Raw genomic sequence first — 25,642 nt, forward strand, 5'->3', positions numbered from 1 at the left:
CAGATGTTTATGAAAACTGATGTGTCAAGTAGAAGTGGATTAAAGCTCAAAATTCAGGGATGACTGGACCCTGGCTCTTGGCTCTTGGCTCTTGGCTCATCCTATTATAGAGATATTTGCCAGTGCAAAGTCTGAGTCCCATTTAGATTTTTTGAATTCCTACTACCATCCGAAAAGCATATTTGGGAGCATTCAGGTCTGGGATTTCAGTTCTCTATATTAAAGAGAAATTCAGATCTAGATCTGGGTTCCGATATCTACTCCCCTTTCAATCCCAAATATTCGGTGAATTTGTATCTGGGTTTTGTTTAGGGTCCATCTCTAGTTAAAATATCTCTGCAGTCTTATACAGAAACATTTCTCTAGCTATTTAAGCTACTATGGTTACAGAAATACTGCAATTTTCTTGTAATGATATAGCAAGTGCCTGCACATTTAGGGATTTGAATCCATCTCTTTATGTAGAGATGACTCTTTCACTTCCCTTTTTATGGTCTTTATTCAGAACCATCAAGAAACAGAAGTAAAAGGGAAGAGGATTATGAAATGGAAGAAAATCAGTATTTTTCAGACAGAACTCTTTTAAAGAATAGGTTGTAAACATTTCCTGTGAATTCATCCAGTGAATGGTGAGTGAAACAGTAAAGCTCAACTCTATCTGTCCAGATCTTTTCCCTGCTGCAATAGTTTCTAAGCAAATTTTTATTTAGACTCTACATGATATCTCTGGAATTAGGAGTACGTGGAGGAAGAATCCATTTGGGGGGAAAGGATCTGGAATTAAAGTCTTATCTCTGCTACTGACTCCCTGTGTAGCCTTAAGCAAGTCAGTTAATCTCTGTATTTCAGTTCCCCTTTTGTAAAATGGTAATAGCAGCTCAGTATTTCCTTGTCCCACTCTTTTATCTGTCTTGTCTATTTAGAATGTAAGCTTATTGGGCAGGGACTGACTCCTACCGTGCATCTATGGTGTCCAGCACAACGGGGTCCCAGTCTTTATTTGGGCCTGTAGCTACTGCAGAAACAAGTGATTCTTCAGTATTTGTAAAAAGAAGATTTTCAGTCTACAGTTAATTGTTCCTTCCCCCCCACTGCACTAAGTGAAAACAGGTAATTTTGCTATAGGCCAATGAATATGGTCACCTTGTTTATTTTTGCCTTCATATTATGTGGCAGTAGATGGAGCTCTCTCTTCATCTGCTTGTGTACGTTAATGCCAGTACTTTTACATATTCTGCTGCGGTAATTACTCTCTGCTACTTGTGCATGTGCTGTATCTCTGGTGGCTATAAATGGAGTTCAGTGACCGAAGGGAATTACAAGTTTGACCTCATTCCTCAGCACAAAAACATGTGAAAGGGATCCAAAACGGCATCACCTTTCCCCTCTCTTCTAGTAAATATTGTGCAGTCTCCTTAATTTCTGATCTATTTTTAACTTAACAAGGGCTAGAGGTAGGCTGACCAGATGTCCCGTTTTTAAAGAGACAGTCCCATATTTAAACCTTATTTCAGATGTCCCTACTTTTCTTTAAAAATGAGCCAATTATCCTGTATTTTCTGTCTCTCCCCTCTCATCAGTGGGACTGATGGGTCCTGTTGCTAGCCAGTTCCTTGCTTGTCAACTGCCCACCCACCAGTAGTGAGTTTGTGTGTGTATGTGTGGGGCGGGGCGGGGGGGGGGGGGGATTAAGGCAGGCTTCCTCCTGCCCTGGCCCTTCACCACTCCTAAAAGCAACTAGCATGCTCTGGGGTGTCTAGTGCTGACTATGGGGGTGAACGTGCAAAGCTGGTTGTTGGGCACAGCTGCAGAGTGCTCCCAGCACTGTGCAGACAACCAACCCCTAGTTGGATCATTCAGCTCACCAACACCCTGGCTGGTAGGCTCCTTCTTTCCCCCACTGCCGGTTGTTGGGCTGGCACTCAGGGAAAGCTCAAGACCCAAGCGACCCAGGGTGATGCCTATGGGGAGCTGAGCCCTGCATGTGCCAAAACCCCATACATCACTGACATGGGGAACCTTCTCCATTCCTTAGCTTCTTCCCTGCCACTTAAGAGCTTAGCTATTTCCAGCCTGTTTGCACCCAGTTTAGGGATGTTAAGGACTAGTCAACTATCTGATAAGCAATTGCTTATCAGATAGTCTGTTGACTAGTCAATTTCCCCCCCTCTTGCTGCCTCTGTGTGTGTGGAAGGGGTACTTTGAAGCAGCAGCACTGCAGAGCTGAGCCCGAGATTAGCTGTGTGACACTGCCTTTGAAATCCCAAAGTTTCAAAGGGGCAGCAGTTGCACAGCTGATCCGTGGCTCAATGGTACAGCGCTGCCCCTTTAAAATGCTGAGGTGCCATGGAGCCTGGGGTCAGCTGGGGACACCCCAGCTGCCCCTGGGCTCCACAGCTGCCCCTTTGAAACATGGAGGCAGCTTTCCAAAGGGGCAGCCGCCATACAGCTGATCCCCGGGTCAGAAGTGCAGCATTGCCCCTTTAAAACGCCGCCTTGGATTTGTCAGGGTCATTGATGGACAATCACAGCTCAGCCATCAAGTTCCCTAATTTGGGGAACTGTGCTGAGTTCCAATGGAAGGGAAGGAGAGCGGACTCCATCAGTATTCTGTTCTCAGCTCCCTATTTCCCCTGGGCCAGGACACTAGGGAGAGGAGCTATAGCTAGACCCTCATCTCCTTCTGCCCCCAAGGGATCCTGGAGCATTGGAATGTGGGCAGAGCCCTCCATGGGGACTTGTACCCCCAGCTGCTCCAGAAGGACAAGAAGGACCCATAGCCAAGCATGAACCTGGTTAGTGTCAGGAAGGTCACTTGCATCAAATTCAGGGAGTGAGATGATGAATCAGAACAGTGTTCGGCTGCTCCTTACGGCCTTGGCTCTCTCCTGAGACACTCTGCACCTGATGTTGACACACTGGAAGGAGGCAAATCAGAAACAAGACTGGTTGGTGAACATGCTGTGCACCCTAAGATGAGCCCACCCCCATCTCCAGAGCTGAGACATTGTTCTCAGGGTGGAATATCTGATTCCAGTAGGAAAGAAGAGTTGATCCTTCGGGCCCACTCTTCTGTGAGCACTGTCTCCTGGATCTCATGGCAGGAGCAAAGAAAGGTTGGGTAGGAGGTGCGAGATGTGAGGTTCTCATTCCCAAAGTCAGGCAGGGCCTTGATTTGAAGTTCATCTCCTTCCCCTTTGAGGAAGGCTTAAAATAGCGCTGCCCTGACTGCCCTAATCAAGAATGGCCCACAGGAGTGCAGGTAGGAGGACAGACTGGATTTCCAAATCTCCCCTTTTCAGGTCCACCCAGCACTAAGGTAAAACTGCCCCCTGCTGCTCCTGACTGTGCTCACCTCCAAGATGTAATGGAGCCTGTCTGTGTCTGGGGACTCTGCCAGCAGTTTCCCCAGCATGGCTGGCCTGAGGTCAGACAAGGACTTGTGCAGAGCCTGCAAAGGAATGAACAGCCATGGATGACAGCTGGAAAACTGGGAAAAATTCTCTTTGTCAAAAGCTTGTTGCTCGGTCAATCAGCATTGGAGACTCTGGGAAGTGGGTGGCTGATAGGTCTCAGCAGAGGTGCCAAAGGATGACCTAAGTCACTCCCAGATAGGATCGGTCTCAGAGCAATTCTCACCCCACTTCTTTGGGATCCTCCAAAGCACGTCTAGATTGGCAGGATGCTTTTCCGCAAAAGCACTTTTTGCGGAAAAGCGTCCGTGGCCAATCTAGACGCGCTTTTCTGCAAAAAAGCCCCGATCGCCATTTTCGCGATCGGGGCTTTATTGCGGAAAACAAATCACTGCTGTCTACACTGACCCTTTTGCGCAAAAGTCTTTTGGAAAAAGACTTTTGTCCGAACGGGAGCAGCATAGTTTTTCCGGAAAAGCACTGACGATCTTACATGAGATCGTCAGTGCTTTTCCGGAAATTCAACCGGCCAGTCTAGACACAGCCTCAGGGTATGTCTACAAGCAAAGTTATTTCGAAATAGCAGCCATTATTTTGAAATATTTTTACCAGCGTCTACACAGCCAAACTGCTATTTCGAAATTAAATCAAAATAGCGGCGGGCTTATTTCTAAATCGGTAAACCTCATTCCACAAGGAATAGCGCCAATTTTGAAACTCCTATTTCAAAATAAGCGCTATGTAGGCACTTATTTTGAAATAGAGGGCCTCCAGCCCTTCCCACGGTGCCCTGGTGGCCACTCTGGGCACAACCAAGAAAACTCCTCTCCCTTCCCTCTCCCCCCGCAGCCCTTAAAGGGGTAGACTCTGGCCACAGTGCCTGTGCCAGCTCTAAGCCTGCCAGCCCAGAGCCGGTAGTCTCTGCACCTGACCCAGTGGCCCCGGCATGAGCCAGGCAGCCAGTGCCAGCCAGCCCGCCACTGCTCCCCAGGAGCCTGCCAGGGGCCGGAAAAGGTGGGCGCCTGCCTGGTCCAGTGCAGAGATCAGGGACTTAATTCAGGTTTGGGGGGATTCCTTCAATGTCCACGATCACCACACTAAACAGAGGAACACAACTGTCTGCAGGCGGATGGCTGCCAGCCTGGCCACCAAAGGTCACATGCAAACCCAGGAGCCGGTTCTCATGAAAATAAAGGAGCTGCGGCAGGCGTATGCCAGGGCCACAAGGGGCAGCTCCCAACCAGGGGCAGTCCCAGACCCCTGCCCCATTTTGATGCCGTGGACCGCATCCTGGGGGGCTGGACGGTACGTGCCCCCCAGATGGTCATCGACCCTGGGGCAGAGCTTGCTGCTTTCTGCTGCTCCAGCCCTAGCTGCCTCCCCAGCTACCGCTCCTCCTCCCACTCCTCCCCCTCCCACTTCTTCCTCCCCACACCTCAGGGAGGCCGATGCCCCCACACCCGTGGTGCTGGGAGACAGTTGGACTGGTGAGACCCTCAACCTTGAGCCCTGAGCTTCTCCTCCCCCTTCTTCCCTTTGCCTCCCCCTGCCAGCTCTCTCCTCCCAGGTTTCCCCCTCCCCTCTCCCACCCTCTTTCCTCAGTCTCACCTCGGTTTCATTCCCCCCATCCCACCCCAGTTTTGTTCAATAAAGAGGCTTTGTTGTAATTAACACGTGTCTTTTATTGTACAGCAGGAAGAGGGGCTAGGGAGGGGTAAGTGGAAAGACGTGAGGGAGGAATGAGGCACACTCCCCCAGTGGGGCACACCATGGAGACCATTACTGCCTGCAGAACGTGCTGCCAGGCTCACAGCAACACGTCCAGGAGAAGCACCAGAGTGCCCAGGGGCGGTTCTGGCTCCATGCTGCAGAGTGCTGTGGTGTCCTGAGTGAGGGCAACCAGAGCACATAGAGAAAAAAATACTTTGCTATCCCTCAGCAAGGTAGGCAAGCAAGCAAGGAAACCTTAGAACCGGCTGTCCGGGGGGGGGGGGTCCCCTTTAAGCACAGGTCTCAGATACCTCGTATGGCTGCTGCCTGAGGCTAACTCCTGGCCTGATGCCCTGCCAGAACTGGCTGGCTGGCTGGCCTTAAACATGATTCAGCTTCCTATCATTGTGGATGTGCTATTTCGACATAGCAAAACGCTATTTTGAAATGCATTTTATGTCTAGACGCGTTATTTTGAAATAAGATATTTTGAAATAAGATATTTCAAAATAACGCTGTAATGTAGATATATCCTCAGTCCCCAAGGCTGTGTCTAGACTGCAGGCTTCTTTCGAAAGAGCCTCTTTCGAAAGCATCTTTCGAAAGAGGTTCTTTCGAAAGAGCACGTCTAGACTACAATGCGCGGATCGAAAGATCGATCCGCTATTTCGAAAAAGAGCGTCCAGACTGCTGGACGCTCTTTCGAAATTGAAAGCCACCCGGAACTGCTTCTGCCAGGGCGTGGGGGCAGCATTTCCTTCCGGGTGCTGCCTGCCTGCCCTTTGCAGAGACGCGTGGTGAGAGGGACACTCCTGAACACCTGTTGCTCTGCTCCTGCAGCTGCCTTTGCTGTCCCTTGAGGAATTTTGCAAGGCATTGCAGTGCTGCTTTGGAGTGCTCAGCTTCCTGGGACACCCCAGCAGCTTTTTTCTTTTGAGGTTTTTCTGCTTGCGGACCCTTATTTTTGGCATGGAGCCAGAGCTGCCCCTGGGCAGGCGATGGCCCCACACCACCATACTGCAGCTGTTGCTGCATCTTCGTGAGACAATCATGAGGCTCCTTCCCGAGCTGGACCCAGACCAGAGGGACGAGGGGTTCCCCCGTCCGGCAGCCACACTGCCCTTGCCTCCGAACTTTTTCGTGGACAGGCGTGTTTGGAGGTTTGACACCAGCTCTGACTGGTGGGACCGGCTCGTGATGGAGATCTGGGATGACCAAGACTGGCTACGGAACTTCCGCATGAGAAAGACCACTTTCCAGGAGCTGTGTACCTGGCTCGCCCCTGCTCTGCAATGGCAAGACACCCACCTGCGGCCCGCCATCCCCCTGGAAAAGAGGGTCGCCATTGCCCTCTGGAAGTTGGCAACCCCCGACAGCTACCGCTCCGTGGGACACCAATTTGGCGTGGGGAGATCTACTGTCGGGGCCGTCTTGATGGAGGTAAGTCATTGTCTGGGGACAGTCACAGTTTGGGGTGGGGGGAAGGGAGACTGTCAGGAAGGGCCAAGTGGAGTGGGAGTGGGAGTGGGAGTGGGAGGGAGCTCCTCCACTCACCCTGAATTGTGGGGGGGGTTCTGAGGAGGGGATTCCCGGGCTGTTTGAGAGGGAAGGTGGGCGGTGGGTTCTCCTCTTAAGACATAAGGCACCCCTTCTAACACTTTGTTGTCTGTCTCGTTCTGCAGGTGGTGAGGGCCATCAATTCGGAGCTGCTCAACAGGCTCATCTGTCTACCGGATCTGGATAGCGTCATGGCCAGCTTTGCTGCCCTCGGCTTCCCCAATTGCGGAGGAGCGCTCGATGGGACACACATTGCCATCCGTGCACCGCCCCATCGAGCAGCCCAATTCATCAATCGAAAGGGCTACTTTTCTATGGTCCTCCAGGCCCTTGTCGACCATCGTGGACAGTTTTCGGACATTTGTGTTGGGTGGTCAGGGCGGGCACACGATGCCCGCATCTTCAGAAACTCGTACCTGTACCGGAGGCTTCCTCTCCCGTGCCAGATGACGCCTGGGAGGCCTCAGAGGTCTGGGTGACTGGCTCCAGGGTGAGGGTCGCCGTCTCCTCAGTGTCCTCCTCCTCTGGGCCCATGTCCCCATCTCCAGACTGCTGTAGCTCCCGCTCTGGAGCGTCCACCACCGGGTCTGCCAGTCCGGACTGCACGAACCGCCGTGGTGTGCGTGCTTCTGCACTGCCACCCAGGATCTGGTCCAGCTCTGGGTAGTAGGGGCAGTAGTGGGGGGCTGCCCCAGAACGGGAGCTCTCCTCCCTGGCTTTGGCGTAGCCCTGCCGCAGCTCCTTTACCTTGGAGCGCACCTGGTCCTGTGTGCGGGGGTAGTGGCCCTTCTGGGCCAGGGCTTCAGCCATGCGGCCATAAATTTCGGCATTTCGCCGCCGGCTTTTGAGGGCCTTTAAGGCCTCTTCCTCTCCCCACAGCTCCAGCAGGCTCTTGATCTCAGCGCCGGACCAGGATGGTGCCCGGCGCTTGGAGCCCTTGGCTGGGTCCCCAGAAGGCTCGGAGGAAGGGCCAGGACGCTCTTGGGGCTGTGACATGCTGCAGCAAGGTCGCCGTGTGCTCTGGCTCCTTGTCTGCAACAAGTGGCTGTGAGGGTGCGCCTGTCCCTTTAAGGAATGGCTGCAGCCAGGAACCACAGACGTGCAACCCATGGCCCAGATTGTCCACCAGGGCTTGTTCCTGGAGGCCAGTAATTTCGAAAGAAAGGGCTCCCCCCGTCCAGACTCACGTTCTTTCGACGGATCTCCCTCGAAAAAGGCGTTCTTCCTCGTGAAACGAGGTTTACCGCCGTCGAAAGAAAAGCCGCGTTCTTTCGATTTAATTTCGAAAGAACGCGGCTTGAGTCTGGACGCAGGGGAAGTTCTTTCGAAAAAAGGGTACTTTTTTCGAAATAACCCCTGAGTGTGGACACGGCCCAAGGAGAGACCTCGAGAAGGAACCTTGCTGCTGCAAAGCCATAGGAGTCTCTGAGGTTGCCCCTGCCTTGCATCTCTGTCCTACCTGACTGATGTCAGTGTTTCTCTATGAGGTCATCATCTCCCTACCACTGTCCCCCAGTAGGCTGAGGTCCTGCAACTGGCCTTTGTGATGTCACTGCCACACCCACTCCTCCTTTGTAAGGCTGCTGTTCTGACCCTGGCCAGCCTCTTTGGATGTTTGAGTGGTTTCCCCTGGATCATCCCTCTTAATGACAACTGAGTCTGGGGAACCAGCTGGCTGCCCCATAAAGCCCCAGAGGCTACTTACTCCCTCTTCCACCCTCATTTTTTCATTAAATATTAGACTTTAAGGCTGTAAGGGACCATTAGAGCATTGAATCTGAGCCCTTCATATCTCATCCCACCCAGTATATCACAGTAGCTAAGTTTTGATCCAAGCACCTACCAGAAAGGCATCTAGTCGTCTTTAAAAGACATCAAGAAATGGAGAAGCCATCAATTGCTTTGGTAGTTCATTCCAATGGCGAATCATCCTCATTGTGAAATATTTGTGCCTTATTTCTGCCTTATTTCTAATATGATTTAGTCCTTAGAGTCACTGCTTGCCTACGTACAGTTCCCCATTCCAGGGCTGTGGCCTGCATGCTTTTGGGGCTAGGACCTTGCATTTGGCTATGTGAAAACCTGTTTTGTTCACATGGGTCCAGCTTCCCAAGGGATCCAGATCACTTTAAATCACTGCCCTGGCCTCAGCCTTATTTACCACTCTTCTCATATTTTGTCACCCATACATGGTACTAGCAGTGATTTCATATTTTCTTCTAGTTTATTGATAATTATTTAAACAGTTCTTGAGAGCCTCTTTAGACCCTTAGAGCCAAGTACCTGCTCTTTTCTGAATCTTTTCCAGTTCCACTGTCTGCTTTTTGAGGTGTCACCCAAAACTGGACAGAATATTCCGTGTGCAGTTCCATGGATTTATATAGTAACACAATGAGATTTTTCTGTCTTATTTTCTATCCCTTTCCTAGTAATCCCTAACATATTGATAGCCTTTTTGATTGTTGTTGCACAAGTTTTAGATGCTTTCAGAGAATTACCTGTGGTGACGCCAAGATTTCTGGTAGTGTGGTAACAGCTAATTTAGAACTGATCATTGTATATGCATAGCTGGGGTTATCTTTCCCAATGAGCATTCCTTTGCACTTCACAATGTGGAATTTCATCTGTCATATTATTGCCCAACCACCCAGATTTGTGAGATCCCTTTGTACCTCTTCACTGTTTGCTTTGGACTTAACATTCTTGAGTATCTTTGTATCCTCTGCAAACTGTGCCACTTCCCTGATCACCTCCTTTTCTGGGTTATTAGTCCCATGCCATAGGAAGGCTCAAGGTGGCTGCCCACCCTATGCTTTGGGGGCCCCACGGCAGCCTCCCCAATTGTCCTATGGATGGAATGGTCCATGGTTAGGCCTATGGGTGCTAAGGCAACCTGTGGGATTACCTGGGAGGCCTGAAGCCAGCAGCAGGAATTGGGCCCCTGTGCACTCACTGCAGCAGTGGGACCCATGGGAAGCAGAGCAATGCGTGCAGAAGCCTGCTTCACTTCTCTACAATCTCCCAGCTGGGTTGCTCCACTGTAGCAGTGGGACTCATGGGAAGCAGAGCAATGCGTGCAGAAGCCTGCTTCACTTCTCCACCATCTCCCAGCTGGGTTGCTCCACTGCAGCAGTGGGAAGTGGCGCAATCAGGCCCCAGCCGTCTTTGCTCCCTCTAGTGACACGGACTTAGGAGAGCGGAGTGCAGCGATTTGCTGGGTTCACTCCAGCTCCTGCCCCAGAAGTGAGTGTGGGGTCCTGACCCTTGCTACTTCCCTGTGCCAGATCCCCTTGTAATTTCCTGAGTCATGTCACTTGGGTGGAGAGGGCTTTAGGGAAGAGGTGCAATGGGGGTGGAAAAAGACAGAGCAGGGTTGAGATGAGGCGGGGGGGGGGGCAGAGCAGGGCTAGGGCTTGGGGGAAGTGTGGCATGGAGGTGTGTCAGCCGACGGTCAGGGCAGGGTGTGTTCCTATACCTGTCCCTTATGACCGGCTGAAGTTCTTTTAAATTGTGCTTGGTTCTGTTACAGCAACTGAAGGAGTCAGGTTAAAACTTAAACAGTTACAGGTTTATTAAAGAAGCTTATGAATCATATGGTTACAATGGCTATTGCTCTCTTTCTTAACTGCTAGCAAATATAGATCTTAAAAATGGTTACAAAGACAATAAAGATAGAAAATAGAAATAATGGTACCAAGTGACAGCTTAATCTTCAAAGAGCTCTAAGTCTATGTGTACACTTAAGACAAAGGACCACATCCAGGTACAATTTTTACCCCCTTCTGTGTCTCTTGACTCCAGCATGTCAGGCCAGGGCCGGTCCCTCAATTCCTAGGAAAGACGAAAATATGAGGTGGGCGTCCCCATGGAACCTCAGGAGGTCAAAACACCTAACCCGACCAGCAGGTAGAGGGTAGATTGACACTCAAAGTGAGTGTGCTGCTGGACCCATCTTTATACCCATGAGGTCACGTATTTCTCTTTTTTATCTGTGATGCCAAATGGTGCTGGTCTGTCTTTTGTGAGACCAGTTCTTACAAGGGAGTTGTGAACTTAATTTACACTTGTAAGAGAGAGAACTAAATTGGAAGTACTAGGGATTCTTTTCTCAGTGGGAGATTCCTCTCCCGGGGCGGCTGTGTGTGATCGTATCAACATGGGTGCCAGCCGAGGCAGTTCTCGCAGCCTCGAGGTCAGCTTAGTGCCTTAATCGCTCTCTCCTCATATCTATGTTTTCAGCTTCTCAGGATCAGATGAGCCAGCATAGACTATGCTGATTTTATTGCTCCTTCTCTGCCCTGTATGCTTCAGGAACCTCAGAGAGGCAAATAAGATGGATGTGAGCGGGGGAAGGTGGGGTCTGTCTGGCTACAAGGTGCACTGGGGCAAAGCAGGGGGTAGGGCCTGGGGTGACGAGGAGGTTGTCCTGGTCCCCTCTCCCCCATAGGGATGGCCCTACCCAGTACAGACCCTTGGGGGAATCTACTGGTCCCCCCCACTTCTTTGGCTGCTCCAGAGAGCCATAGTCCTGCTGTCTGCCTGTGCTAGAGCTAGGGGTTCTTTAAAGAGGACAAGGACAACTTGAGCAGCAGCAATATTGGGGGGAGGTGGACAGAGATCCTGGAGCCATGAAACTTGAGCGCAGTAATTTTCTATATGATCAGCTGATCTCTGTCAGGGATTTTTCTTAAGCTCAGCATAACAGGAAAACTTCTTTGTGCCCACAGCAATGCCCTGTTGTAACTCTAAAATCCCCCCCTTGTGCACCTTTTTTGTACTCTCCACCCTTCTTTTGAACCCCACAAATCCTACAGAAGATCTCCCATCCATGCCATCATTCTCAAGGACTTAGCTGCCGGTGCAAAATGGTGACACTTTTGTACCAGCAGAATCCGAAATCAGACGTCATTTTCCTGTAAAGAGGCAGGTGATGGTGCATGGAGAGAAACAGCAGAAGGAAAGAGGGTGTGATACTTATGTTTTTAATTTGGAAATGCAGATGCAAAGTAAACTTGGCCGTGCCATTGGGGAAAGGTCCCTTTCCTGTCCTGTCCGGGGGAAAGTCACCCACAAGGCCAGACAGCACTGCGCTGTGCCCCAGCCATAAGGCATAGGGCTGGTGGTCAGGTCATATTCTACAAGCTGGGTAGGGCTGGAGGAGGGAAAGTTGCGGTACTGAGGACTCCAGTGGCATGGCTCTCTCTGAGCTATTGTGTTCAGGATATGCAGCAGCAGCAGGGCGGCAGGAAGGTGTTTTCTCACAGAAGAACTATGAAGAACCTCACCTGTTGGAGGTGCTTTCTCACAGAAGAACTATAAAATCCAAGGTCCTGGTCATCTGTGGCTATGGAGGTGTCGCGGTATTGAGTTGTAATAGGAAACTGCAGATCATTGTTGCACCCACTGTTGTGTGTTTGCCTCAAATTCTGTACAAAGTGGGCCAAGTGAGGTGTCCAGAGAAAGCTTATGCCATGCTAATTCTATGTATGCTACTCATATACTTGTATGGGTTTTATAGGGGCTGTCACAGGAGATTAATGAGTTGCTTTCTTGAGATTGATGCGATGGACAGGATTCACCTATTTGTTCTGGATGCTTTGCACTACTCCAGCCCAGTACAGCAGCCCATGACTGGCCCTGCAACCATCTGGAGCCCTGAGATAGTTCAGGAGGAGGCTGGGGCAAGAAGCCCATTGCAATAGAACCCTGGATTATTAGGCAAAGGCTTATGGGTGGAGATAGGAGTCAGCTGGAGCACATCAGCCTGCCAGAGGCCCATGTAGGGCCTATAGAGGGAAAATGAAGACGGGCAACTGAGAACCATGAGAGTAGAAGGCAATTGCTGAGAGAGAACAGTCTGGGCTCTGCTTGGGACACTGACGAGAGAGGGGGACCCGCAATGCAGCCTGATCTGACCCTGGCAGAATGCTGGTTAGATTAAGTTTGGAAGGACCTGGGTTGTGTCACAGGCTATGGCAGGAGGAGCAATCTTTGCTTTATGTCCCTTTCGTGATTTGCTGGTTCCTTTGTAGCTAAAATAATTGCCAGAACCCCAGTTCAACCAAAGAGAACAGCAGTGGTGGGGTGGGGGATTAAAGGGAAACACAGGGCATGCAGGGCAACTTGTGGAGAGCCACATGGCAGAGGCTCAAAAAAGGCCTTGCATGAAACTGTCCTTCAAGGCCTCTCTGATTCGCACAGCCCCTTGCTGTGCTCTCCTGATCACGCTGATGTCCAACTGCTCAAACTCTCTGGTTAGGCACTCTGCCTCAGCCCCCAACCCTGCCAGATAAGTTTCCCTCTTGCTCTTGCACAGATTATGAAACACAACACGCTGCCACCACAAAGGGAATGTGGCATTTGCTGAGGTCCAGATGAGTCAGGATACCCTTGAATCTCCCTTTTAAATGTCCAAAGAGGCATTCCACCACCATTGTGCACCTGCCCAACCTGTTATTGAACTCCTCCTTGCTGGGGTCAGGGATGCCCGTGTAGGGCTTCATGAGCCACAGGAGCAGGGGTAGGCTGGGTACCTCAGGACCACTATTGGCATGTCTACCTCTCCAACTCTGATTGTCCAGATAGGGGGAAAAGTTCTGGCATGTATCTTTTGAGAGAGGCAGGAGTTTTGAAAGAGGCGCCTTTCCCGACCATCCCACACTGATGTCGGTGAAACAGCCCGTGTGATCCATGAGCACCTGCAGCACTATGGAGAAGTACTCTTTGGGATACTCGATATACTCCATGGCAACGTGTTCGGGGGCCAGGACGGGGATGCGCATGCCGTCTATGGTGCCACCACAATTAGGGAAGCCCAATCGTGGCAAAGCATCCACTATGGTGTCCACATTTTCCAGAGTCACAATCCTCCATAGCGGAATGTTATTGATGGCCTTGGCTATTTGTATGACAAGAGCCCTGTATGTAGATTTCTCCACCCTAAACTGATTCCTGACTGACTGGTAGCTGTCTGGCCTTGCAAGTTTCCATAGGGCTATTGCCACAGACTCCTCCATGGTCAGAGCAGGTCTCATTCAGGTTTCTGGCACCTCAGGGCAGGGAAAAGCCATTGGCATGGTTCCAGGAACATGGCCTTGCACATTCAGAAGTTCTGCAGCCACTACTGATCATCCTATGTCTGCGGTCCCACCAGTCAGATAGTCTTGCGGCACCAGAACCAACATTGCACTGTGTCCAGAGGATTGACTGGTGGCTTCTCTAGCATCAAATCCTGGCCTTGCCTGAGCAGTGTCTCCATGCCATGCTGAGTTTCATCCTCATCCTCATCCTCTTCCTGGTGGAGCAACACGCTCATACTCTTGAAACACAGTTCCACGAGGAGTGCCACAACATACATGAGCATGATGATACTTTACTGAACACCAGGCTCCATGCTTATGGTGCTCTGGCATCCACACGGGCAACCAGGGCACAAAAAGACGGTAGTGGAATGCCTCCCATTTCCCGCTCTTAAGTCGTGCAAAAAGCAAACAAACAATCAAAAAAAACCCCAACAACCCAATTTCCATAAATGGAAGTCAGCTGCAGCGAAAAAATTCCTCACTTTAAGTTGTTTCACTATAAGTCCAAGGTTTTGGAACTTATCTTGGACTTATAGCGAGGACAGTCTGTATTGTGCCAAGTTGATATGGGAGAATTACAGTAGCTAGAAGTGAGATCATATACTTATCATACAACTACAGGGAGAAAAACATATAGTCATGTGACCCATAGTTGCCCACACTCTTCCCCCCCACATAAGCAGTTCACTTGACGATGACAGATGAACTTTAAAGATAATTCACAGCACTCCGCCTTAACAGTGTCCTCCACTCTGTAATATAGACAGCTGACTAGAGACAACATGAAGAAAAGAAGAAAGTGCTAATGAAAAGGAGACAGATATGGGTGTGCATCTATATATAGGTGTGATCACACACACCCAGAAGAACTCTTAAAAAAAAAAAAGGAAAAAATGAATGCTGCCTGAAGTCAGCATTAACTTCATTACTTTTCACTCCTACACGTCTGACCCGTATACTTTAGGTAGTCTTCCACAGACACCAACTCATGGAGTGGTTGGCTGCATGTCTCTGAAGAGTCTGAATAAGGGTCATAGAGGGCAGGGACCTTGTATGGAAGCAGAACATCTCTGCTCATCTTGGGGACCTGTTGACTTTTCTGGCATGACAGATGCTCCTGTTATTTCTGTGAGTAGGGGAAAAAACAGGTCCTGTTTCCTCCCTCCATTCCCCCTAAAGGAATTATGCATGGGAAGAATTCATAGAAAACTGCATGGAAAGTCTGAGTCAGTTGCAAAGTTCCTATTGATTTCAATGCTACAGGGTCAGGCCTGGAGTTCTAATCCTCTGTTTGAGTAACTCACAGAAGGGACTGTATGACCCATTGGTTGATATGATCTTTGACGAGTTGTTTTCCACCTTCTATCCTACAGATGTAAGATTCAGTGAAAGAACTTTGACTACATGTTCTTCCATTTCTGTGCCTACCTTGTCCCAATTAAAACATCTAACAGAATAACCAGCTCTTCAGGGCGAGGTCAGTATGTATTCCTGTGCACATATGGATTGTGTTTGGTGCGTGGTGAGTACTTCCAGAATACAAATCTAACATTCGCACAGGATCCCTAGCAAGAACAGCCTCACCAGACAGTAAACGTGCACTGATACATCACACCTGCTACTGCTTGCCAAGGAGTATAAGCTCAAAGCCATGTCTGGCGTCTCCCATAAAATCATGGTCCCATTGAATTCAAAAGGAATCTTGCCATTGACTTTAGTGGACATTAGGTTGTACATTTTAAGGGGTTTTGGAGCCTCTCAAATCCTCTTAGGCCATCCAAGCCACTACACAGGTTTTAAGATGAAAACAGAATGAATATCTATTCTTAGAAACTAGGTCCTGTGAGCCATAGCCATGTCAATATGTTGCCACAGCAACATCTTCAGATTTTCCAAATGTGCACATCAATACCTATTAATTTCCATAATTTGATTATGAAAGCAGCAACATTATTCTCCAGGGAATGGGAAAAATAAAGAAGTATTTCATGAGTAAACTGCTCTCTTTCCTAAGCATAATGAATTGCATCCTGGAAACTGATTCAATAACAAAACTAAACAAACATATACAGCTCTTTGAGCAGAGAAAATTGATCTGACTGGCAAAAGCCCTAAAAGAAGGTGCCCTAAATTAGTGATCCTGGGGATTTCATTGTTTAAAACTATGTCCCTTCCTACCTTTGGCACAAAATCAGGGCTAACCTTTCACTGCACAACTGCATATGCATTATCACCATTATGCACTCCATTGTTGGTCAACCCCCTGCACGTGACAAGCTCATCCTCCTGGGAGACTTTAATGCTGGAGTTGGTAGAGATCACAGTGACTGGAGAGGTATGATTGGATGACGTGGAGTGGGAAGGATGAACAACAACATACTCCTCTTCTTGGGTAAATGTCTGCCCATGACTAGCGCCATCTTTAGGCAAAAGGATAAATATAAAATTACATAGATGCACCCATGAGCCAAACAATGGCACTTGATTGACTATATTATCACCTGCCAATTAGAGTTCTGCAAAGTCAGAATTACCAGAGCCATGTGCGGTACAGAACCCTGAACTGATCACAGGAAAAGCAATGCTCAGCCTTCATAGTCCCTTCACAGTGTGAATGCCCCAAGCTCAATGCAACAGCTTTCAACCTAGTAAAGCTCAAGCACAACAACTGTCAGGTGCAGTTTCAGCAGTCATGTGATGACAAGATTTCTTATGCCTGCCAGTCACTGACGACCCAACAGAAAAATGGAACCAGCTCAAACATGTGATTGTTGACACAGCAAAATCAATGCTGGAGCCAAAGAAAAGGGAACACCAGGATTGGTTTGAGAACAAGAGCATTTCCAAATTCCTATGTGACAAGCAGAAAGCATTTGTTGAATGGCAGAATGAACTCACTCCCATCTCAAAAAAGGACAGGTTTAAATATCTGCAGATCAAGGCCCAGTCTGACCTGAGGAGAATTCAGGATGAGTAGGACCAGAGAGAGTTGATCGTTTGTGGACTTCAGAGTTGAGGGATCTAGTAGTGGAAGTACAACTTTCCATCACTACTTGTGCATTACCTTGAACCTCTACCATATTTCTCAGGCTAGACAGCAGTATTTTATAATCACCACTTGGAAATGCTGCGGAGGTGGTGAGGAGGTTGAGAATGGATGCCTGCAGGAGATTAGCCATTAGCATTTAAAGTGGTTTCTGTCCCATGTCCTTGCAATCTGTGCCAGGTTTAGGATAGTAGCTTCAAATAGATGAAACTGAAGTGGTCTTTGGGTGGCTTCTCTGAGCTTGCTCAGGAATGGAAGATTTGATACAAGGCTGTAGTTGATACAAGGATGAGTTTCTTCATGGTTGGTCGGGACACAGCCATTAAAATAACAAATAATAATAGTAATAATAGTAATTCCCCAAAGGTATGCAGAGACTAGGAATGAAAATAATGCACATGCCTGGAGATCAGAACCTATGGAAATATTTTGAAATGCAAGTAAAAGCCAATCTTGCCCTATTGTCTTACTCTCCAGAAATTTGAGCTTCTCCATTACTCAGTGATTGGCAAGGATGCACAAATTGTCTAAATAAAGACAATTAGTCACCAGCAATCAGCTGCTCAGTTACACATGACTGCAAGGTTGTGGAGAATTTTGTCAAGAATACAGAAGTTCATGAGCCTATGTAAACTATTGCCATATGTGACTGACCCAAGGGAAGTTGTTAGCTATCTATAAGCCTCTGTTTTCACTCTGAATCCTTTAACGGTGCAGCAAAGAGGCATGGAGATGCAGGAAATAAGTGGCTTTCCATGATAAATACGCAGCATTGTCTTTAACTGCTGTTGCATGAGGGGAAGAATGAAGGAAATGTTAATTGTACACAAGAGGAGATGACTCTGAAAGCAACTCATTCAAGCATGTGCAAAATGTTTCCTGTCAGTTTATGATGAGCCTGTTTGAAAACAGATGCTTGATTTTAGAGTTACTTATTTGGCTTCTAAAATATGCAGAAGAATCTTGCCTCTAATTTAGTACATGTCCTGTGCGCTGATTCGTTTTAGAGTCAAATGATTAGCAAAACCGAAAATATAAAAACCTGAATTTCAAAGATGTTGAGCTCCAAGAGCTATCTATGATTTAAATAGGAGTTGTGAGTGCACAGCACTTCTGAAAACTCAGGCCATTTGTTTTCTTCATACCTCTCTCAGTTTGGATAACAATAGACTAGTCACCTTCATATTTGGTGTTCAGTGGTGTAGCCAAGTTGGTCCACTTTCAAGACTAGGCAGAAGATGCCTTTTATTCGATCAACTTCTCTTGGAGGAAGGAGGGGGCAAATTTTCGTACTTCACAGAGATCTTTGTCAGATCAAAGCAGGTCTGTAAAGCTCGAAAGCTTGTCCTTTCCACCAACAGAAATTGATTCAATAAAAGACATTGCTTCATTTACCTTGTCTCTCATTTTGGTGTTTTTTTGTCAGTTTTACTTTCAGGGTTTCATGCAACAGCACAATGTTCCAATGCCTACTCTGAAAGGGTATGTCTACAGTACAGCATTATTTTGAAATAGCTTATTTTGAAATAACACATCTACACAAAAAATGCATTTCGAAATAGCGTTTTGCTATTTTGAAATAGCTTGTCTGTATTGAGTGGACACTGAATCGCATTTAAGGCCGGCTGGAACCAGGCCCAGCAGGGCATCAGGCCAGAAGTTACTTCATGTGGCTGCTGCCTGAGGCTATCTGAGGCCTGTGCTTAAAGGGAGCCCTCCTGGACAGCCGGTTCTCAGCTTTCCCTGCTTGCTTGCCTACCTCGATGAGGGACAGCAAAGCATTTTGTGTCTGCGTGCTCTGGATGCCCTCACTCAGGACACCACAGCACCCTGCAACATGGAGCCAGAGCTGCCCCTGGGCACTCTGGTGCTTCTCATGGACACGTTGCTGTGAGCCTGGCTGCACTTTCTGCAGGCTGCCATCCGGGAGGTCCATTGGGGGGCTGTCAGTATCCAGGAGGCCCTGCGGGAGAGCTTCCACCCTGAGGAGCACTAACAGTCTCCCTGGTCTGCCCCACTGGAGGCTTGTGCCTCATTCCTCCCTCACGTCCTGCCACTTACCCCGCCCCCCCCAGTGCCCCTTCCTAATGTAAAATAAAATACACGTTTTTTCATTTAACAAAACTGGGTGGCGGCGGAGAATGAAACTCTGGTGAGACTGGGGAAAGGAAGCGGGAGATAGGAGGAGAGAGAGTGGGAGAGGGGAGGGGAAAATCAGGGAGGGTACGTCTACACTACAGCGTTAATTCGAACTAACTTAGTTTGAATTAGTTAATTTGAACTAAGCTAATTTGAACTAATGCATCTAGAACTAAAAACTAGTTCGAATTAGCGTTTTGCTAAACCACAAGGAGGTTTAACAGGTAGTTTGATTTAGGGGCTTTAATTCGAACTACTGGGTCCCTGCCACGTGTAGACGTGGACAGTTAGTCCAGACTTGTAAATTTCAAAAATGGCAACCAGCCGGGAAGATGCAAATCAAGCATGGGACATTTAAATCCTGGGCTTGATTTGCAACTTTGAATGCCTACATTAGCCTCCCTAGTTCAAACTAGGGGGCTAGTGTAGACATACTCAGAGAGACAGAGTGAGAGACTGGAGACTCAGGAGAGATGACCAATGTGGAGGAGAGACCTGAAAATCCCATCTTATGACAGGTTAATTGGCTAGTTTCAAAATAAGTGTCTACACAGCACTTATTTTGAAATAGCTATTTCGAATTTGGTGTTATTTCTCGTAGAATGAGGAATAAGCACTCTGAATTTATTTCAAAATAGCAGTTTAACTGTGTAGACGCTAGGAAAGTTATTTCGAAATAAGGGCTGTTATTTCAAAATAACTTTGCTGTGTAGACATACCCTAAGGAAGTATTCTGATATTCATCTAAAACTATGACTTGTAAGTGTTTTTAAAGGTTAATTTAAAAAACTTAAATATGAGGTAATTGTTTTAATATAATTTGAAGGCGAACCATCACAAAGAAATTCTTGTGCTATTTAAGATATTACCAAAATAGCTTATGGTTTGAAAGTCATCCTTCACAATAACTTTCTTCCTGGAGAAGGCATGCTAGCAACCACAAGGACAGCTTAGAAACTTACATCTTACTTGAAATCCAGTAGCTTCCAGTAATTACTCTTGCCCCCCAAAAAACTAAGTCTTTGAAAACAATAACAAAATGAACCTATAGCAAGTATCACCTAAAATTATGCCAATAGTCACACAGAGCCATGTATTAACTACTTCTCTTTGAAGGCAATAGCAAAAATTCTATGCAGTAGGAGCAGGATGGAATCCACAAAGTTAAAATTTCATTTTGATTATATGCAATTAGAACAAATAGCCTGTTTTAAATATTTTTTAGCTTTAGGGTCGCTGTTTTACTACATACATGTAGCACTGTATTTCACTTTGTTTTTTATTTTAAAAGCACAAATGAAAATTAAGGGTCCAACTTTCTTGTGCACCCAAAATTCCTATTGACTCTCATGGAAAGAATTCAGGGTCAAGTTCCAAAACAGTTGTTAAAAACCTCTCTCTGTAACATGCAATAATCAGAGAGCAGGCATACTAGCATGAGATCTTTGCTGCTTCCTGGCCTCTTTGAAAACTAAGCTTCTGGCACTGAATTACAACCCAAGGACAAATTTCATAAATACAGCTGAGTTGATTCCAAGGGCACATGCTACTGGAATTAAACTGCTACTTTTTATACCTACACAGCCATGATAGGTTTCTCTTTTAACTCTGTTTTTATGTGTCATTTTGTCCAATGTGCTTTTATAGTAGTCAGCTCTTGGCTTCTTTTAAATACAAACCTTGAAATTTGCAGTGTTGAAAGCAAGGTCCTGATTTTGCAGACTTCACATACTTGAATGAGAACTGAAGGTCAGGTTCCGAGTTAGAAAGCAAATTCTCCATACCGGGAGCAAATCCATGGGGATGAAGAGAAAATTCTCTCCAGACCACAGTGAGCAGCACTGGAGTGCTTGGCTTGGCCTCTGCCACCTTAGTAGTACCCCACCTCTCCCTGAGGATGAAGGATCTAATCCAGGGACATACACAGGTGCTATTTTGTTAACATGGACTGCAAGGGTGTAAATGCACCTCCATGGCCCCCCAAGTAAGCAGGGAATCAGTCCCAGCCTTCCCCCAGCCAGAGAATGGGGGAGGGAGGCTCAGGCAGCATGCTGGTCCTGCCTTCCCCGGGCTGGGTAGGATTGTGCTTGCTTAAGGGACTATGGAGGGGGTGCTTTCGCCCCCCAGCCCCATATGGGCCTGTAATCTTCCATCCAATAGTAACTCCCTGTGCCTATCCCAGCCAGTTCCCTGGATGGCCTTGCAAAAACCACTGGCAGAGCTAGTTTCCCATACCCTATAAAGCCTTTCCCAATTATCACATCCTCTGGCAAAATGAAAGTTTCTCTGTTGGAAGAGGAAAGTTTTCCCATTAAAATACAGAGCTAATCCTACAGTCCCAAGTGAAAAGTCAAAAAGACGAATCGTGTGAGCAAGAGTTTGCCCAAGAGCAGACCCAAAGTTGATCAAATTGACTGTTACATCATAAATTACCTAATCTCTTGGCCTGTGTAGTTTTTGGAAACTACAGTTTGAGCTGCGGAGGGGGCAGAGACACCCTCTTTGAATATCTCCCACCCAAAAGCTACAACAAAGTACCCTATCCTCTACTGCAGAAGTTTAACTGTTCTACCAGAACCATTTTTCCCTCTTGAAAAGATATCACAGGCACTTTCTAATGCAGAGCTACTCAACACGCGGCCTGTGGGCTGTATGTGGCCCGCAGCCTGTTTGTTTGCAGCCTGCGGTGTGGTTTGCATTTACGCAGGGCTCAACACGCGGCCCATGGGTGGGATCCTTTCAACATGGCCTCCACTGGGAACACGCTCCACATTGGTGAGACCTCTCCCAGGTTGGGTGAGCACTGAAAGATGAAAGCAGATGGGCTGGTTGGAACAGACGGGTACAGGGTGTCGGCATTCCTAGACCCCAGGGAAGAGGTGCCGGGAGTGCCAAGGTTTTGTGGGAAATTCTGATTGCGTAGCCTTGTGGGCAGAGCCTGAGAGGTGCTGACTGGCTCAAACTGGCCACGTTTGGGTGTGGCGCCACGGCTAAAGGCTTAATTTTTGTATTCATGCCTGTCAGTGTGAAAGAAGCTATTTGCATATATTTGCATGTATATGCAACCACACTTAAGTTGCGGCCCTCAGCATGTGCTGTATCATTGTGGCCCCCGAGGCTGCTAAAGTTGAGTAGCCCTGTTCTAATGAGAGATTGCTAGATATGTGGAAACTTGTTTCTTCCTGCCACTTACAAATAGTAATCAGTGAGAGTTCTACTCTGGAGTGTGAAGTGGGCGCAGAGGTGAATCCATCCCTTGAGTTGTCTGTAGAGCATTTTGTTTAAAAGTATGTTGTTGTTGTTTGTCTCTCGGGAGCCGAGGAAGACATGTTGTGCATTTCATTTGTGGAGACGCATGTGGCTCCAGAGCCCAAAGGTTGAAGCACACATGCAGCTACAAATAGGGCATGGAACGCCGGTTGTCAGGACAGGAGAGAACACAGCTCTATGTCGTCTTTCATGTGCAGATGCGAGGCGTTGGCGGCGGTCGTCCTCAAACTTTGTCACTGCTTTTCTCGTAAGGGAACGCCAGTTAGTCCTATCTGCAGCAGCTAGTTCAAATTGTTGAGGTTGAAGGCCTGTCCACTGCAAGTTGGTCTTCAGGTTATCCTTGTACCTCTTCCTCGGGCACCCTGTTTGCAACTACCACATACCAACTTCCCGTAGAACAGCTGCCTCGGGATCCTGCTTTCGTCCATGTGGAGAACATGGCCAGACCATCAAAGCTGGATCTGGAAGATCTTGGCTTCGATGCTTGTGGAACTAGTTCTATCAAGCACTTCTTGATTAGTAATTCGGTCTTGCCAGCGTATTCACATGATTGATCGTAGGGAGCGCATGTGGAACTGCTCCATCCGCTTGATGTGCCTACGGGTATAGGGTCCATGTTTCACAGCCATACAGGAGAGAAGTGAGGACCACGGCATTATATACCTTGAGTTTAGTTGACAGGTGAATATCTTTGTGCTGAAGAACTTTAATATGCAACCTCCCAAGTGCCTGACTGGCTTTCTGGATCCTCGCTGTAATCTCTTTGTCAAGGGATCCATCACTTGATGTTGTGCTGCCCAGGTACTTAAAGCTGTCCACTACCTTCAGTTGTGTACCATCAATAGTGATACATGGCTGTGGAGGAGCACTGTTTGGTGCAGGCTGGAAGAGGACTTCTGTCTTTCCAAGGCTAATTGTTAGATGCTTCAGAGAATCTGTCAGTGATGGTCTGCAGGTGGTCCTCTTGGTGTGCCATAAGGGCTCAGTCATCAGCAAACAGCGCTTCAGTGATAAGCCTCGCCAGTGTCTTGGTCTTTGCAGTAAGATGTCTCAAATCAAACAGTGAACCATCCAAACGGTATCTGATGTAAAAGTATGTAAATGTGCTTCATAGAATCATAGAATCATAGGACTGGAAGGGACCTCGAGAGGTCATCGAGTCCAGCCCCCCGCCCTCAAGGCAGGATCAAGCTCCGTCTACACCATCCCTGACAGATGTCTATCTAACCTGTTCTTAAATATCTCCAGAGAGGGAGATTCCACCACCTCCCTTGGCAATTTATTCCAATATTTGACCACCCTGACAGTTAGGAATTTTTTCCTAATGTCCAATCTAAACCTCCCCTGCTGCCCATTACTCCTTGTCCTGTCCTCAGTAACCAAGAGGAACAAATTTTCTCCTTCCTCCTTGTGACACCCTTTTAGATATTTGAAAACCGCTATCATGTCCCCCCTTAATCTTCTTTTTTCCAAACTAAACAAGCCCAGTTCATGAAGCCTGGCTTCATAGGTCATGTTCTCTAGACCTTTAATCATTCTTGTCGCTCTTCTCTGTACCCTCTCCAATTTCTCCAAACATGCTAGCCCAGAGCTGCCACCCAGCTGCCTGCTGAGTGCTGCTACCCGGGTTGTGGCTGCTCTAAGGCTGCCGTGCTGGGCTCTACACGGCAAAGCACTCTTCTGTGTCCAGGAAAAGACCCCACCCCTGCCCAATGCTTGCTGGCTGAGAGGCAGGGCAGGACACACCTCTCCATCAGTCGTGGCGGGAGCGGTGTATCTTGGTCCCCAGAGCTGCCCTGGCCCAGCAACAGGCCGCAGACCTTAACCTCAGCATCTAAATTAGTAACTGAAAGTTTTGCAAATGCCACATTTATTCATTCTCACTGGTGTCATTTTCTCATAGTCCTCTATCAATGAGAGCAGCATTGTAACAGTCTTGTGGCACTCCTAATTTTTCAGTGTGATGATAATGCAGATAATCATAAGGATCCCAAGGCACTTTGCAAACTGTAGACATGGATCACTGGTAAGGGTGAAATGCAGCAGTGGCTTAAGGCAACAAATGCAAAATACCTTTTTAATGGAAACTGCAGGTTTAACGTTAGGGCTACTTGAAAATTTTCTGTTAATGATGCTTACTTGGAAAAATGGGGTTTTGACTAAATGAAATTTTCAACAGAAAATGTCTTTGCATTCTATGGAAAATTTAGTCTTTCTGGCAATAAACTGAGAAATCAAAAAGGGAGGGGAAAAAATATCTTTTTCATTTAACACATCCTTCCTTTTGTGAAAAATGTCATGTAAGTTTTAATGATCTTAAGAGGTAAGAAACTCCATTTTATATTTCAGTGTTTTTCAACCAGTGGTACAAGTACCCTTAGGGGTACTCGAGAGAAGTCTGGGGGAGGGGGGGTACATCAACACAACTGAAATTTGGAGAAAACTGAATTTTTGTTTTAGGTTTTACAGCGTTTTATTATTTTTGTACTTTTTACACCCAAAAATTTCATTGCCTGCCCAGCTACGATTAAGTTGTTTAAACAAATGTGTGCAATGGTAGAAAAAAAATTGTGTGTTTGAAAACTGTAGGTACTGGGGAGTACTTATAAAAAATTTTTCAAAAGGGATACTTTATAAAAGAAGGTTGAGAAACAGTTATATTTCTACCGAATGCACACCAGTAACCTAGTGCCCCATAATCCCAGAATAGGGAATTGGCTCAGTATTGATTTCACTAAGCAAAGATTGCAACTGATTGATTAAAATGAGGAAGAATGGCTCTTGTGCAAAAGGGGGTTTTTGCATAAAAAGGAGCTGTCTACACAGCATTGTTTTGCGCTAAAACCTCTTACGCAAAAGGGATCATAGGAGGAAATGCAAATGAGAGTGCAACATATGCAAATGAGCATTCAATTTGCATTTCCTCTTGCGGAAGAGGATCGTAGTCTAGACGCAGCCTTAGTTCAAGAGGAGTTGCAATTGTGGAGCAACTTTGAAACATCAGATAATATGTTGCCAACACTATTTCGTATCCCAGACACATGTTCCTAGGAGATCTCCCATCCATCTTCTAAATCTTCTGAGCTTTTGCAAACCAGCAGGACCACTGCACAAGGTAGCACGGCAGCAGATCAATGGGTTGCTGACTTGCATTCTGTGCAAAAAATGAGAAGCAAGTTTACCCTCTCCATTACAGACAGTGAGGCATTCAGTTTTCTGTTGAGTGGATATCAGTACCCAGATGGCAGATAAGGCATGAAAAATGAGTGTGTAACTGGTGACATTTTGGGGTTTTAGCAGCAGCCTATGAGAAGACTCAATAATTCATTCCCTATTCCATTTGGTTCAATTGTGTCAGTATTTTGATTTATAGCCAGGTTAAATAACTAGGTTTTTAAATGTTTAATCCCTTTTAATTTCATCCT

Source organism: Pelodiscus sinensis, chromosome 10, assembly GCF_052426305.1.
Source record: "Pelodiscus sinensis isolate ZL-2025 chromosome 10, ASM5242630v1, whole genome shotgun sequence".
NCBI lineage: Eukaryota > Metazoa > Chordata > Testudines > Trionychidae > Pelodiscus > Pelodiscus sinensis.